The sequence below is a fragment of the Schistocerca piceifrons genome, chromosome 9 (genome assembly GCF_021461385.2).
Source record: "Schistocerca piceifrons isolate TAMUIC-IGC-003096 chromosome 9, iqSchPice1.1, whole genome shotgun sequence".
Lineage (NCBI taxonomy): Eukaryota > Metazoa > Arthropoda > Insecta > Orthoptera > Acrididae > Schistocerca > Schistocerca piceifrons.
Genome location: NC_060146.1, coordinates 194,802,944 through 194,821,807, shown reverse-complemented (window position 1 = coordinate 194,821,807; position 18,864 = coordinate 194,802,944).

Sequence of the window (18,864 nt, the reverse complement as noted above, 5' to 3'; positions counted from 1 at the left end):
CAAAAGACGAAACGGTAGATTTTCTCCGTTTTTACAATATATTAACACTTTTCGCTCTTTCTCATGCTATGTGGCTACCAGACCTCAGTTCATGCAAAACCTCAAGGTCCTCGGTCAACTGCAATGCACCAACTCCGGCCAATGATTGAATATTCGAAAACCAAAACATTAATTTTACTACTTCTTTCTTGCCGATTGCTTCAACTTAAAAGGCTCTGTTTTGTTGCTTGTAGTGCCATCGAATACGTCAGCGCACGACGTAAGTTTCCAAACGATAAATGTAAAGGTTTCTGAGAGAAGGGCGACAATTGTGACGATCAGTCATTACGTCATTACGAAACAAAAGACGAAACGGGAGATTTTATTCCTTTTTTACAATATATTAACACTTTTCGCTCTTTCTCATGCTATGTGGCTACGAGACCTCAGTTCATGCAAAACCTCAAGGTCCTCGGTCAACTGCAATGCACCAACTCCGGCCAATGATTGAATATTCGAAAACCAAAACATTAATTTTACTACTTCTTTCTTGCCGATTGCTTCAACTTAGAAGGCTCTGTTTTGTTGCTTGTAGTGACATCGAATACGTCAGCGCACGACGTAAGTTTCCAAATGATAAATGTAAATGTTTCTGATAGAAGGGCGACAATTGTGACGATCAGTCATTACGTCATTACGAAACAAAAGACGAAACGGGAGATTTTTCTTCCGTTTTTACAATATATTAACACTTTTCGCTCTTTCTCATGCTATGTGGCTACCAGACCTCAGTTCATGCAAAACCTCAAGGTCCTCAGTCAACTGCAAGGCACCAACTCCGGCTAATAATTGAATATTCGAAAACCAAAACATTAATTTTACTACTTCTTTCTTGCCGATTGCTACAACTTAGAAGGCTCTGTTTTGTTGCTTGTAGTGCCATGGAATACGTCAGCGCACGACGTAAGTTTCCAAACGATAAATGTAAAGGTTTCTGAGAGAAGGGCGACAATTGTGACGATCAGTCATTACGTCATTACGAAACAAAAGACGAAACGGGAGATTTTCTTCCTTTTTTACAATATATTAACACTTTTCGCTCTTTCTCATGCTATGTGGCTACGAGACCTCAGTTCATGCAAAACCTCAAGGTCCTCGGTCAACTGCAATGCACCAACTCCGGCCAATGATTGAATATTCGAAAACCAAAACATTAATTTTACTACTTCTTTCTTGCCGATTGCTTCAACTTAAAAGGCTCTGTTTTGTTGCTTGTAGTGCCATCGAATACGTCAGCGCACGACGTAAGTTTCCAAACGATAAATGTAAAGGTTTCTGAGAGAAGGGCGACAATTGTGACGATCAGTCATTACGTCATTACGAAACAAAAGACGAAACGGGAGATTTTCTTCCTTTTTTACAATATATTAACACTTTTCGCTCTTTCTCATGCTATGTGGCTACGAGACCTCAGTTCATGCAAAACCTCAAGGTCCTCGGTCAACTGCAATGCACCAACTCCGGCCAATGATTGAATATTCGAAAACCAAAACATTAATTTTACTACTTCTTTCTTGCCGATTGCTTCAACTTAGAAGGCTCTGTTTTGTTGCTTGTAGTGACATCGAATACGTCAGCGCACGACGTAAGTTTCCAAACGATAAATGTAAATGTTTCTGATAGAAGGGCGACAATTGTGACGATCAGTCATTACGTCATTACGAAACAAAAGACGAAACGGGAGATTTTTCTTCCGTTTTTACAATATATTAACACTTTTCGCTCTTTCTAATGCTATGTGGCTACCAGACCTCAGTTCATGCAAAACCTCAAGGTCCTCAGTCAACTGCAAGGCACCAACTCCGGCTAATAATTGAATATTCGAAAACCAAAACATTAATTTTACTACTTCTTTCTTGCCGATTGCTACAACTTATAAGGCTCTGTTTTGTTGCTTGTAGTGCCATGGAATACGTCAGCGCACGACGTACGTTTCCAAACGATAAATGTAAACTTTTCTGAGAGAAGGGCGACAATTGTGACGATCAGTCATTACGTCATTACGAAACAAAAGACGAAACGGTAGATTTTTTCCGTTTTTACAATATATTAACACTTTTCGCTCTTTCTCATGCTATGTGGCTACCAGACCTCAGTTCATGCAAAACCTAAAGGTCCTCGGTCAACTGCAAGGCACCAACTCAGGCTAATAATTGAATATTCGAAAACCAAATCATTAATTTTACTACTTCTTTCTTGCCGATTGCTTGAATTTAGAAGGCTCTGTTTTATTGCTTGTAGTGCCATCGAATACGTCAGCGCACGGCGTAAGTTTCCAAACGATAAATGTAAAGGTTTCTGAGAGAAGGGCGACAATTGTGACGATCAGTCATTACGTCATTACGAAACAAAAGACGAAACGGTAGATTTTTTCCGTTTTTACAATATATTAACACTTTTCGCTCTTTCTCATGCTATGTGGCTACCAGACCTCAGTTCATGCAAAACCTCAAGGTCCTCGGTCAACTGCAATGCACCAACTCCGGCCAATGATTGAATATTCGAAAACCAAAACATTAATTTTACTACTTCTTTCTTGCCGATTGCTTCAACTTAGATGGCTCTGTTTTGTTGCTTGTAGTGCCATCGAATACCTCAGCGCACGGCGTAAGTTTCCAAATGATAAATGTAAACGTTTCTGAGAGAAGGGCGACAATTGTGACGATCCGTCATTACGTCATTACGAAACAAAAGACGAAACGGTAGATTTTCTTCCTTTTTTACAATATATTAACACTTTTCGCTCTTTCTCATGCTATGTGGCTACGAGACCTCAGTTCATGCAAAACCTCAAGGTCCTCGGTCAACTGCAATGCACCAACTCCGGCCAATGATTGAATATTCGAAAACCAAAACATTAATTTTACTACTTCTTTCTTGCCGATTGCTTCAACTTAGAAGGCTCTGTTTTGTTGCTTGTAGTGACATCGAATACGTCAGCGCACGACGTAAGTTTCCAAACGATAAATGTAAATGTTTCTGATAGAAGGGCGACAATTGTGACGATCAGTCATTACGTCATTACGAAACAAAAGACGAAACGGGAGATTTTTCTTCCGTTTTTACAATATATTAACACTTTTCGCTCTTTCTAATGCTATGTGGCTACCAGACCTCAGTTCATGCAAAACCTCAAGGTCCTCAGTCAACTGCAAGGCACCAACTCCGGCTAATAATTGAATATTCGAAAACCAAAACATTAATTTTACTACTTCTTTCTTGCCGATTGCTACAACTTATAAGGCTCTGTTTTGTTGCTTGTAGTGCCATGGAATACGTCAGCGCACGACGTACGTTTCCAAACGATAAATGTAAACTTTTCTGAGAGAAGGGCGACAATTGTGACGATCAGTCATTACGTCATTACGAAACAAAAGACGAAACGGTAGATTTTTTCCGTTTTTACAATTTATTAACACTTTTCGCTCTTTCTCATGCTATGTGGCTACCAGACCTCAGTTCATGCAAAACCTAAAGGTCCTCGGTCAACTGCAAGGCACCAACTCAGGCTAATAATTGAATATTCGAAAACCAAATCATTAATTTTACTACTTCTTTCTTGCCGATTGCTTGAATTTAGAAGGCTCTGTTTTATTGCTTGTAGTGCCATCGAATACGTCAGCGCACGGCGTAAGTTTCCAAACGATAAATGTAAAGGTTTCTGAGAGAAGGGCGACAATTGTGACGATCAGTCATTACGTCATTACGAAACAAAAGACGAAACGGTAGATTTTTTCCGTTTTTACAATATATTAACACTTTTCGCTCTTTCTCATGCTATGTGGCTACCAGACCTCAGTTCATGCAAAACCTCAAGGTCCTCGGTCAACTGCAATGCACCAACTCCGGCCAATGATTGAATATTCGAAAACCAAAACATTAATTTTACTACTTCTTTCTTGCCGATTGCTTCAACTTAGAAGGCTCTGTTTTGTTGCTTGTAGTGCCATCGAATACGTCAGCGCACGACGTAAGTTTCCAAACGATAAATGTAAAGGTTTCTGAGAGAAGGGCGACAATTGTGACGATCAGTCATTACGTCATTACGAAACAAAAGACGAAACGGGAGATTTTCTTCCTTTTTTACAATATATTAACACTTTTCGCTCTTTCTCATGCTATGTGGCTACCAGACCTCAGTTCATGCAAAACCTCAAGGTCCTCGGTCAACTGCAATGCACCAACTCCGGCCAATGATTGAATATTCGAAAACCAAAACATTAATTTTACTACTTCTTTCTTGCCGATTGCTTCAACTTAGAAGGCTCTGTTTTGTTGCTTGTAGTGACATCGAATACGTCAGCGCACGACGTAAGTTTCCAAACGATAAATGTAAATGTTTCTGATAGAAGGGCGACAATTGTGACGATCAGTCATTACGTCATTACGAAACAAAAGACGAAACGGGAGATTTTTCTTCCGTTTTTACAATATATTAACACTTTTCGCTCTTTCTCATGCTATGTGGCTACCAGACCTCAGTTCATGCAAAACCTCAAGGTCCTCAGTCAACTGCAAGGCACCAACTCCGGCTAATAATTGAATATTCGAAAACCAAAACATTAATTTTACTACTTCTTTCTTGCCGATTGCTTGAATTTAGAAGCCTCTGTTTTGTTGCTTGTAGTGCCATGGAATACGTCAGCGCACGACGTACGTTTCCAAACGATAAATGTAAAGGTTTCTGAGAGAAGGGCGACAATTGTGACGATCAGTCATTACGTCATTACGAAACAAAAGACGAAACGGGAGATTTTCTTCCGTTTTTCCAATATATTAACACTTTTCGCTCTTTCTCATGCTATGTGGCTACCAGACCTCAGTTCATGCAAAACCTCAAGGTCCTCGGTCAACTGCAAAGCACCAACTCCAGATAATAACTGAATATTCGAAAACCAAAACATTAATTTTACTACTTCTTTCTTGCCGATTGCTTCAACTTAGATGGCTCTGTTTTGTTGCTTGTAGTGCCATCGAATACCTCAGCGCACGGCGTAAGTTTCCAAATGATAAATGTAAACGTTTCTGAGAGAAGGGCGACAATTGTGACGATCAGTCATTACGTCATTACGAAACAAAAGACGAAACGGTAGATTTTTTCCGTTTTTACAATATATTAACACTTTTCGCTCTTTCTCATGCTATGTGGCTACCAGACCTCAGTTCATGCAAAACCTAAAGGTCCTCGGTCAACTGCAAGGCACCAACTCAGGCTAATAATTGAATATTCGAAAACCAAAACATTAATTTTACTACTTCTTTCTTGCCGATTGCTTGAATTTAGAAGCCTCTGTTTTATTGCTTGTAGTGCCATCGAATACGTCAGCGCACGGCGTAAGTTTCCAAACGATAAATGTAAAGGTTTCTGAGAGAAGGGCGACAATTGTGACGATCAGTCATTACGTCATTACGAAACAAAAGATGAAACGGGAGATTTTCTTTCGTTTTTACAATATATTAACACTTTTCGCTCTTTCTCATGCTATGTGGCTACCAGACCTCAGTTCATGCAAAACCTCAAGGTCCTCGGTCAACTGCAATGCACCAACTCCGGCTAATAATTGAATATTCGAAAACCAAAACATTAATTTTACTACTTCTTTCTTACCGATTGCTTCAACTTAGAAGGCTCTGTTTTGTTGCTTATAGTGCCATGGAATACGTGAGCGCACGACGTAAGTTTCCAAACGATAAATGTAAACGTTTCTGAGAGAAGGGCGACAATTGTGACGATCAGTCATTACGTCATTACGAAACAAAAGACGAAACGGGAGATTTCCTTCCGTTTTTACAATATATTAACACTTTTCGCTCTTTCTCATGCTATGTGGCTACCAGACCTCAGTTCATGCAAAACCTCAAGGTCCTCAGTCAACTGCAAGGCACCAACTCCGGCTAATAATTGAATATTCGAAAACCAAAACATTAATTTTACTACTCCTTTCTTGCCGATTGCTACAACTTAGAAGGCTCTGTTTTGTTGCTTGTAGTTCCATCGAATACGTCAGCACACGGAGTAAGTTTCCAAACGATAAATGTAAACGTTTCTGAGAGAAGGGCGACAATTGTGACGATCAGTCATTACGTCATTACGAAACAAAAGACGAAACGGGAGATTTTCTTCCGTTTTTACTATATATTAACACTTTTCGCTCTCTCTCATGCTATGTGGAGACCAGACCTCAGTTCATGCAAGACCTCAAGGTCCTCGGTCAACTGCAAGGCACCAACTCCGGCTAATAATTGAATATTCGAAAACCAAAACATTAACTTTACTACATCTTTCTTGCCGATTGCTTCAACTTATAAGGCTCTGTTTTGTTGCTTGTAGTGCCATCGAATACCTCAGCGCACGGCGTAAGTTTCCAAATGATAAATGTAAAGGTTTCTGAGAGAAAGGCGTCAATTGTGATGATCAGTCATTACGTCATTACGAAACAGAATACGAAACGGGAGATTTTCTTCCGTTTTTACAATATATTAACACTTTTCGCTCTTTCTCATGCTATGTGGCTACCAGACCTCAGTTCATGCAAAACATCAAGGTCCTCGGTGAACTGCAAGGCACCAACTCCGGCTAATAATTGAATATTCGAAAACCAAAACATTAATTTTACTACTTCTTTCTTGCCGATTTCTTCAACTTAGAAGGCTCTGTTTTGTTGCTTGTAGTGCCATCGAATACGTCAGCGCACGACGTAAGTTTCCAAACGATAAATGTAAAGGTTTCTGAGAGAAGGGCGACAATTGTGACGATCAGTCATTACGTCATTACGAAACAAAAGACGAAACGGGAGATTTTTCTTCCGTTTTTACAATATATTAACACTTTTCGCTCTTTCTCATGCTATGTGGCTACCAGACCTCAGTTCATGCAAAACCTCAAGGTCCTCGGTCAACTGCAAGGCACCAACTTAGGCTAATAATTGAATATTCGAAAACCAAAACATTAATTTTACTACTTCTTTCTTGCCGATTGCTTGAATTTAGAAGGCTCTGTTTTGTTGCTTGTAGTTCCATCGAATACGTCAGCACACGGCGTAAGTTTCCAAACGATAAATGTAAACGTTTCTGAGAGAAGGGCGACAATTGTGACGATCAGTCATTACGTCATTACAGAACAAAAGACGAAACGGGAGATTTTCTTCCGTTTTTACTATATGTTAACACTTTTCGCTCTTTCTCATGCTATGTGGCCACCAGACCTCAGTTCATGCAAAACCTCAAGGTCCACGGTCAACTGCAAGGCACCAACTCCGGCTAATAATTGAATATTCGAAAACCAAAACATTAATTTTACTACTTCTTTCTTGCCGATTGCTTCAACTTAGAAGGCTCTGTTTTGTTGCTTGTAGTGACATCGAATACGTGAGCGCACGACGTAAGTTTCCAAACGATAAATGTAAACGTTTCTGATAGAAGGGCGACAATTGTGACGATCAGTCATTACGTCATTACGAAACAAAAGACGAAACGGGAGATTTTTCTTCCGTTTTTACAATATATTAACACTTTTCGCTCTTTCTCATGCTATGTGGCTACCAGACCTCAGTTCATGCAAAACCTCAAGGTCCTCAGTCAACTGCAAGGCACCAACTCCGGCTAATAATTGAATATTCGAAAACCAAAACATTAATTTTACTACTTCTTTCTTGCCGATTGCTACAACTTAGAAGGCTCTGTTTTGTTGCTTGTAGTGCCATGGAATACGTCAGCTCACGGCGTAAGTTTCCAAACGATAAATGTATACGTTTCTGAGAGAAGGGCGACAATTGTGACGATCAGTCATTACGTCATTACGAAACAAAAGACGAAACGGGAGATTTTCTTCCGTTTTTACAATATATTAAACTTTACGCTCTTTCTCATGCTATGTGGCTACCAGACCTCAGTTCATGCAAAACCTCAAGGTCCTCGGTCAACTGCAAGGCACCAACTCCAACTAATAACTGAATATTCGAAAACCAAAAGATTAATTTTACTACTGCTTTCTTGCCGATTTCTTCAACTTAGAAGGCTCTGTTTTGTTGCTTGTAGTGCCATTGAATACGTCAGCGCACGACGTATGTTTCCAAACGATAAATGTAAAGGTTTCTGAGAGAAGGGCGACAATTGTGACGATCAGTCATTACGTCATTACGAAACAAAAGACGAAACGGGAGATTTTCTTTCGTTTTTACAATATATTAACACTTTTCGCTCTTTCTCATGCTATGTGGCTACCAGACCTCAGTTCATGCAAAACCTCAAGGTCCTCGGTCAACTGCAATGCACCAACTCCGGCTAATAATTGAATATTCGAAAACCAAAACATTAATTTTACTACTTCTTTCTTGCCGATTGCTTCAACTTAGAAGGCTCTGTTTTGTTGCTTGTAGTGCCATCGAATACGTGAGCGCACGACGTAAGTTTCCAAACGATAAATGTAAAGGTTTCTGAGAGAAGGGCGACAATTGTGACGATCAGTCATTACGTCATTACGAAACAAAAGACGAAACGGGAGATTTTCTTCCGTTTTTACAATATATTAACACTTTTCGCTCTTTCTCATGCTATGTGGCTACCAGACCTCAGTTCATGCAAAACCTCAAGGTCCTCGGTCAACTGCAATGCACCAACTCCGGCCAATGATTGGATATTCGAAAACCAAAACATTAATTTTACTACTTCTTTCTTGCCGATTGCTTCAACTTAGAAGGCTCTGTTTTGTTGCTTGTAGTGACATCGAATACGTGAGCGCACGACATAAGTTTCCAAACGATAAATATAAACGTTTCTGATAGAAGGGCGACAATTGTGACGATCAGTCATTACGTCATTACGAAACAAAAGACGAAACGGGAGATTTTTCTTCCGTTTTTACAATATATTAACACTTTTCGCTCTTTCTCATGCTATGTGGCTACCAGACCTCAGTTCATGCAAAACCTCAAGGTCCTCAGTCAACTGCAAGGCACCAACTCCGGCTAATAATTGAATATTCGAAAACCAAAACATTAATTTTACTACCTCTTTCTTGCCGATTGTCACAACTTAGAAGGCTCTGTTTTGTTGCTTGTAGTGCCATGGAATTCGTCAGCTCACGGCGTAAGTTTCCAAACGATAAATGTAAAGGTTTCTGAGAGAAGGGCGACAATTGTGACGATCAGTCATTACGTCATTACGAAACAAAAGACGAAACGGGAGATTTTTCTTCCGTTTTTACAATATATTAACACTTTTCGCTCTTTCTCATGCTATGTGGCCACCAGACCTCAGTTCATGCAAAACATCAAGGTCCTCGGTCAACTGCAAGGCACCAACTCCGGCTAATAATTGAATATTCGAAAACCAAAACATTAATTTTACTACTTCTTTCTTGCCGATTGCTTCAACTTAGAAGGCTCTGTTTTGTTGCTTGTAGTGCCATCGAATACGTCAGCGCACGACGTAAGTTTCCAAACGATAAATGTAAACGTTTCTGAGAGAAGGGCGACAATTGTGACGATCAGTCATTACGTCATTACGAAACAAAAGACGAAACGGGAGGTTTTCTTCCTTTTTTACAATATATTAACACTTTTCGCTCTTTCTCATGCTATGTGGCTACCAGACCTCAGTTCATGCAAAACCTCAAGGTCCTCGGTCAACTGCAAGGTAACCAACTACGGCTAATAATTGAATATTCGAAAACCAAAACATTAATTTTACTACTTCTTTCTTGCCGATTGCTTCAACTTAGAAGGCTCTGTTTTGTTGCTTGTAGTGACATCGAATACGTGAGCGCACAACGTAAGTTTCCAAACGATAAATGTAAACGTTTCTGATAGAAGGGCGACAATTGTGACGATCAATCATTACGTCATTACGAAACAAAAGACGAAACGGGAGATTTTTCTTCCGTTTTTACAATATATTAACACTTTTCGCTCTTTCTCATGCTATGTGGCTACCAGACCTCAGTTCATGCAAAACCTCAAGGTCCTCAGTCAACAGCAAGGCACCAACTCCGGCTAATAATTGAATATTCGAAAACCAAAACATTAATTTTACTACTTCTTTCTTGCCGATTGCTACAACTTAGAAGGCTCTGTTTTGTTGCTTGTAGTGCCATGGAATACGTCAGCTCACGGCGTAAGTTTCCAAACGATAAATGTAAACGTTTCTGAGAGAAGGGCGACAATTGTGACGATCAGTCATTACGTCATTACGAAACAAAAGACGAAACGGGAGATTTTCTTCCGTTTTTACAATATATTAAACTTTTCGCTCTTTCTCATGCTATGTGGCTACCAGACCTCAGTTCATGCAAAACCTCAAGGTCCTCGGTCAACTGCAAGGCACCAACTCCAGCTAATAACTGAATATTCGAAAACCAAAACATTAATTTTACTACTTCTTTCTTGCCGATTGCTTCAACTTAGAAGGCTCTGTTTTGTTGCTTGTAGTGCCATCGAATACGTCAGCGCACGACGTATGTTTCCAAACGATAAATATAAAGGTTTCTGAGAGAAGGGCGACAATTGTGACGATCAGTCATTACGTCATTACGAAACAAAAGACGAAACGGGAGATTTTCTTTCGTTTTTACAATATATTAACACTTTTCGCTCTTTCTCATGCTATGTGGCTACCAGACCTCAGTTCATGCAAAACCTCAAGGTCCTCGGTCAACTGCAATGCACCAACTCCGGCTAATAATTGAATATTCGAAAACCAAAACATTAATTTTACTACTTCTTCTTACCGATTGCTTCAACTTAGAAGGATCTGTTTTGTTGCTTGTAGTGCCATCGAATACGTGAGCGCACGACGTAAGTTTCCAAACGATAAATGTAAAGGTTTCTGAGAGAAGGGCGACAATTGTGACGATCAGTCATTACGTCATAACGAAACAAAAGACGAAACGGGAGATTTTCTTCCGTTTTTACAATATATTAACACTTTTCGCTCTTTCTCATGCTATGTGGCTACCAGACCTCAGTTCATGCAAAACCTCAAGGTCCTCGGTCAACTGCAAGGCACCAACTGCAGCTAGTAATTGAATATTCGAAAACCAAATAATTAATTTTACTATTTCTTTCTTGCTGATTGCTTCAACTTAGAAGGCTCTGTTTTGTTGCTTGTAGTGCCATCGAATACCTCAGCACACGGCGTACGGTTCCAAACGATAAATGTAAACGTTTCTGAGAGAAATGCGACAATTGTGACGATCAGTCATTACGAAACAAAAGACAAAACGGGACATTTTCTTCCGTTTTTACTATATATTAACACTTTTCGCTCTTTCTCATGCTATGTGGCTACCAGACCTCAGTTCATGCAAAACCTCAAGGTCCTCAGTCAACTGCAAGGCACCAACTCCGGCTAATAATTGAATATTCGAAAACCAAAACATTAATTTTACTACTTCTTTCTTGCCGATTGCTACAACTTAGAAGGCTCTGTTTTGTTGCTTGTAGTGCCATGGATTACGTCAGCTCACGGCGTAAGTTTCCAAACGATAAATGTAAACGTTTCTGAGAGAAGGGCGACAATTGTGACGATCAGTCATTACGTCATTACGAAACAAAAGACGAAACGGGAGATTTTCTTCCGTTTTTACAATATATTAACACTTTTCGCTCTTTCTCATGCTATGTGGCTACCAGACCTCAGTTCATGCAAAACCTCAAGGTCCTCGGTCAACTGCAAGGCACCAACTCCAGCTAATAATTGAATATTCGAAAGCCAAAACATTAATTTTACTACTTCTTTCTTGCCGATTTCTTCAACTTAGAAGGCTCTGTTTTTTTGCTTGTAGTGCCATCGAATACGTCAGCGCACGACGTAAGTTTCCAAACGATAAATGTAAAGGTTTCTGAGAGAAGGGCGACAATTGTGACGATCAGTCATTACGTCATTACGAAACAAAAGACGAAACGGTAGATTTTTTCCGTTTTTACAATATATTAACACTTTTCGCTCTTTCTCATGCTATGTGGCTACCAGACCTCAGTTCATGCAAAACCTCAAGGTCCTCGGTCAACTGCAATGCACCAACTCCGGCCAATGATTGAATATTCGAAAACCAAAACATTAATTTTACTACTTCTTTCTTGCTAATTGCTTCAACTTAGAAGGCTCTGTTTTGTTGCTTGTAGTGCCATCGAATACGTCAGCGCACGACGTAAGTTTCCAAACGATAAATGTAAAGGTTTCTGAGAGAAGGGCGACAATTGTGACGATCAGTCATTACGTCATTACGAAACAAAAGACGAAACGGGAGATTTTCTTCCTTTTTTACAATATATTAACACTTTTCGCTCTTTCTCATGCTATGTGGCTACCAGACCTCAGTTCATGCAAAACCTCAAGGTCCTCGGTCAACTGCAATGCACCAACTCCGGCCAATGATTGAATATTCGAAAACCAAAACATTAATTTTACTACTTCTTTCTTGCCGATTGCTTCAACTTAGAAGGCTCTGTTTTGTTGCTTGTAGTGACATCGAATACGTCAGCGCACGACGTAAGTTTCCAAACGATAAATGTAAATGTTTCTGATAGAAGGGCGACAATTGTGACGATCAGTCATTACGTCATTACGAAACAAAAGACGAAACGGGAGATTTTTCTTCCGTTTTTACAATATATTAACACTTTTCGCTCTTTCTCATGCTATGTGGCTACCAGACCTCAGTTCATGCAAAACCTCAAGGTCCTCAGTCAACTGCAAGGCACCAACTCCGGCTAATAATTGAATATTCGAAAACCAAAACATTAATTTTACTACTTCTTTCTTGCCGATTGCTACAACTTAGAAGGCTCTGTTTTGTTGCTTGTAGTGCCATGGAATACGTCAGCGCACGACGTACGTTTCCATACGATAAATGTAAAGGTTTCTGAGAGAAGGGCGACAATTGTGACGATCAGTCATTACGTCATTACGAAACAAAAGACGAAACGGGAGATTTTCTTCCGTTTTTCCAATATATTAACACTTTTCGCTCTTTCTCATGCTATGTGGCTACCAGACCTCAGTTCATGCAAAACCTCAAGGTCCTCGGTCAACTGCAAAGCACCAACTCCAGATAATAACTGAATATTCGAAAACCAAAACATTAATTTTACTACTTCTTTCTTGCCGATTGCTTCAACTTAGATGGCTCTGTTTTGTTGCTTGTAGTGCCATCGAATACCTCAGCGCACGGCGTAAGTTTCCAAATGATAAATGTAAACGTTTCTGAGAGAAGGGCGACAATTGTGACGATCAGTCATTACGTCATTACGAAACAAAAGACGAAACGGTAGATTTTTTCCGTTTTTACAATATATTAACACTTTTCGCTCTTTCTCATGCTATGTGGCTACCAGACCTCAGTTCATGCAAAACCTAAAGGTCCTCGGTCAACTGCAAGGCACCAACTCAGGCTAATAATTGAATATTCGAAAACCAAAACATTAATTTTACTACTTCTTTCTTGCCGATTGCTTGAATTTAGAAGGCTCTGTTTTATTGCTTGTAGTGCCATCGAATACGTCAGCGCACGGCGTAAGTTTCCAAACGATAAATGTAAAGGTTTCTGAGAGAAGGGCGACAATTGTGACGATCAGTCATTACGTCATTACGAAACAAAAGATGAAACGGGAGATTTTCTTTCGTTTTTACAATATATTAACACTTTTCGCTCTTTCTCATGCTATGTGGCTACCAGACCTCAGTTCATGCAAAACCTCAAGGTCCTCGGTCAACTGCAATGCACCAACTCCGGCTAATAATTGAATATTCGAAAACCAAAACATTAATTTTACTACTTCTTTCTTACCGATTGCTTCAACTTAGAAGGCTCTGTTTTGTTGCTTATAGTGCCATGGAATACGTGAGCGCACGACGTAAGTTTCCAAACGATAAATGTAAACGTTTCTGAGAGAAGGGCGACAATTGTGACGATCAGTCATTACGTCATTACGAAACAAAAGACGAAACGGGAGATTTTCTTTCGTTTTTACAATATATTAACACTTTTCGCTCTTTCTCATGCTATGTGGCTACCAGACCTCAGTTCATGCAAAACCTCAAGGTCCTCGGTCAACTGCAAGGCACCAACTCCAGCTAATAACTGAATATTCGAAAACCAAAACATTAATTTTACTACTTCTTTCTTGCCGATTGCTTCAACTTAGAAGGCTCTGTTTTGTTGCTTGTAGTGCCATCGAATACGTCAGCGCACGACGTATGTTTCCAAACGATAAATATAAAGGTTTCTGAGAGAAGGGCGACAATTGTGACGATCAGTCATTACGTCATTACGAAACAAAAGACGAAACGGGAGATTTTCTTTCGTTTTTACAATATATTAACACTTTTCGCTCTTTCTCATGCTATGTGGCTACCAGACCTCAGTTCATGCAAAACCTCAAGGTCCTCGGTCAACTGCAATGCACCAACTCCGGCTAATAATTGAATATTCGAAAACCAAAACATTAATTTTACTACTTCTTCTTACCGATTGCTTCAACTTAGAAGGATCTGTTTTGTTGCTTGTAGTGCCATCGAATACGTGAGCGCACGACGTAAGTTTCCAAACGATAAATGTAAAGGTTTCTGAGAGAAGGGCGACAATTGTGACGATCAGTCATTACGTCATAACGAAACAAAAGACGAAACGGGAGATTTTCTTCCGTTTTTACAATATATTAACACTTTTCGCTCTTTCTCATGCTATGTGGCTACCAGACCTCAGTTCATGCAAAACCTCAAGGTCCTCGGTCAACTGCAGGGCACCAACTGCAGCTAGTAATTGAATATTCGAAAACCAAATAATTAATTTTACTATTTCTTTCTTGCTGATTGCTTCAACTTAGAAGGCTCTGTTTTGTTGCTTGTAGTGCCATCGAATACCTCAGCACACGGCGTACGGTTCCAAACGATAAATGTAAACGTTTCTGAGAGAAATGCGACAATTGTGACGATCAGTCATTACGAAACAAAAGACAAAACGGGACATTTTCTTCCGTTTTTACTATATATTAACACTTTTCGCTCTTTCTCATGCTATGTGGCTACCAGACCTCAGTTCATGCAAAACCTCAAGGTCCTCAGTCAACTGCAAGGCACCAACTCCGGCTAATAATTGAATATTCGAAAACCAAAACATTAATTTTACTACTTCTTTCTTGCCGATTGCTACAACTTAGAAGGCTCTGTTTTGTTGCTTGTAGTGCCATGGATTACGTCAGCTCACGGCGTAAGTTTCCAAACGATAAATGTAAACGTTTCTGAGAGAAGGGCGACAATTGTGACGATCAGTCATTACGTCATTACGAAACAAAAGACGAAACGGGAGATTTTCTTCCGTTTTTACAATATATTAACACTTTTCGCTCTTTCTCATGCTATGTGGCTACCAGACCTCAGTTCATGCAAAACCTCAAGGTCCTCGGTCAACTGCAAGGCACCAACTCCAGCTAATAATTGAATATTCGAAAGCCAAAACATTAATTTTACTACTTCTTTCTTGCCGATTTCTTCAACTTAGAAGGCTCTGTTTTTTTGCTTGTAGTGCCATCGAATACGTCAGCGCACGACGTAAGTTTCCAAACGATAAATGTAAAGGTTTCTGAGAGAAGGGCGACAATTGTGACGATCAGTCATTACGTCATTACGAAACAAAAGACGAAACGGTAGATTTTTTCCGTTTTTACAATATATTAACACTTTTCGCTCTTTCTCATGCTATGTGGCTACCAGACCTCAGTTCATGCAAAACCTCAAGGTCCTCGGTCAACTGCAATGCACCAACTCCGGCCAATGATTGAATATTCGAAAACCAAAACATTAATTTTACTACTTCTTTCTTGCCGATTGCTTCAACTTAGAAGGCTCTGTTTTGTTGCTTGTAGTGCCATCGAATACGTCAGCGCACGACGTAAGTTTCCAAACGATAAATGTAAAGGTTTCTGAGAGAAGGGCGACAATTGTGACGATCAGTCATTACGTCATTACGAAACAAAAGACGAAACGGGAGATTTTCTTCCTTTTTTACAATATATTAACACTTTTCGCTCTTTCTCATGCTATGTGGCTACCAGACCTCAGTTCATGCAAAACCTCAAGGTCCTCGGTCAACTGCAATGCACCAACTCCGGCCAATGATTGAATATTCGAAAACCAAAACATTAATTTTACTACTTCTTTCTTGCCGATTGCTTCAACTTAGAAGGCTCTGTTTTGTTGCTTGTAGTGACATCGAATACGTCAGCGCACGACGTAAGTTTCCAAACGATAAATGTAAATGTTTCTGATAGAAGGGCGACAATTGTGACGATCAGTCATTACGTCATTACGAAACAAAAGACGAAACGGGAGATTTTTCTTCCGTTTTTACAATATATTAACACTTTTCGCTCTTTCTCATGCTATGTGGCTACCAGACCTCAGTTCATGCAAAACCTCAAGGTCCTCAGTCAACTGCAAGGCACCAACTCCGGCTAATAATTGAATATTCGAAAACCAAAACATTAATTTTACTACTTCTTTCTTGCCGATTGCTACAACTTAGAAGGCTCTGTTTTGTTGCTTGTAGTGCCATGGAATACGTCAGCGCACGACGTACGTTTCCATACGATAAATGTAAAGGTTTCTGAGAGAAGGGCGACAATTGTGACGATCAGTCATTACGTCATTACGAAACAAAAGACGAAACGGGAGATTTTCTTCCGTTTTTCCAATATATTAACACTTTTCGCTCTTTCTCATGCTATGTGGCTACCAGACCTCAGTTCATGCAAAACCTCAAGGTCCTCGGTCAACTGCAAAGCACCAACTCCAGATAATAACTGAATATTCGAAAACCAAAACATTAATTTTACTACTTCTTTCTTGCCGATTGCTTCAACTTAGATGGCTCTGTTTTGTTGCTTGTAGTGCCATCGAATACCTCAGCGCACGGCGTAAGTTTCCAAATGATAAATGTAAACGTTTCTGAGAGAAGGGCGACAATTGTGACGATCAGTCATTACGTCATTACGAAACAAAAGACGAAACGGTAGATTTTTTCCGTTTTTACAATATATTAACACTTTTCGCTCTTTCTCATGCTATGTGGCTACCAGACCTCAGTTCATGCAAAACCTAAAGGTCCTCGGTCAACTGCAAGGCACCAACTCAGGCTAATAATTGAATATTCGAAAACCAAAACATTAATTTTACTACTTCTTTCTTGCCGATTGCTTGAATTTAGAAGGCTCTGTTTTATTGCTTGTAGTGCCATCGAATACGTCAGCGCACGGCGTAAGTTTCCAAACGATAAATGTAAAGGTTTCTGAGAGAAGGGCGACAATTGTGACGATCAGTCATTACGTCATTACGAAACAAAAGATGAAACGGGAGATTTTCTTTCGTTTTTACAATATATTAACACTTTTCGCTCTTTCTCATGCTATGTGGCTACCAGACCTCAGTTCATGCAAAACCTCAAGGTCCTCGGTCAACTGCAATGCACCAACTCCGGCTAATAATTGAATATTCGAAAACCAAAACATTAATTTTACTACTTCTTTCTTACCGATTGCTTCAACTTAGAAGGCTCTGTTTTGTTGCTTATAGTGCCATGGAATACGTGAGCGCACGACGTAAGTTTCCAAACGATAAATGTAAACGTTTCTGAGAGAAGGGCGACAATTGTGACGATCAGTCATTACGTCATTACGAAACAAAAGACGAAACGGGAGATTTCCTTCCGTTTTTACAATATATTAACACTTTTCGCTCTTTCTCATGCTATGTGGCTACCAGACCTCAGTTCATGCAAAACCTCAAGGTCCTCAGTCAACTGCAAGGCACCAACTCCGGCTAATAATTGAATATTCGAAAACCAAAACATTAATTTTACTACTCCTTTCTTGCCGATTGCTACAACTTAGAAGGCTCTGTTTTGTTGCTTGTAGTTCCATCGAATACGTCAGCACACGGAGTAAGTTTCCAAACGATAAATGTAAACGTTTCTGAGAGAAGGGCGACAATTGTGACGATCAGTCATTACGTCATTACGAAACAAAAGACGAAACGGGAGATTTTCTTCCGTTTTTACTATATATTAACACTTTTCGCTCTCTCTCATGCTATGTGGAGACCAGACCTCAGTTCATGCAAGACCTCAAGGTCCTCGGTCAACTGCAAGGCACCAACTCCGGCTAATAATTGAATATTCGAAAACCAAAACATTAACTTTACTACATCTTTCTTGCCGATTGCTTCAACTTATAAGGCTCTGTTTTGTTGCTTGTAGTGCCATCGAATACCTCAGCGCACGGCGTAAGTTTCCAAATGATAAATGTAAAGGTTTCTGAGAGAAAGGCGTCAATTGTGATGATCAGTCATTACGTCATTACGAAACAGAATACGAAACGGGAGATTTTCTTCCGTTTTTACAATATATTAACACTTTTCGCTCTTTCTCATGCTATGTGGCTACCAGACCTCAGTTCATGCAAAACATCAAGGTCCTCGGTGAACTGCAAGGCACCAACTCCGGCTAATAATTGAATATTCGAAAACCAAAACATTAATTTTACTACTTCTTTCTTGCCGATTTCTTCAACTTAGAAGGCTCTGTTTTGTTGCTTGTAGTGCCATCGAATACGTCAGCGCACGACGTAAGTTTCCAAACGATAAATGTAAAGGTTTCTGAGTGAAGGGCGACAATTGTGACGATCAGTCATTACGTCATTACGAAACAAAAGACGAAACGGGAGATTTTTCTTCCGTTTTTACAATATATTAACACTTTTCGCTCTTTCTCATGCTATGTGGCTACCAGACCTCAGTTCATGCAAAACCTCAAGGTCCTCGGTCAACTGCAAG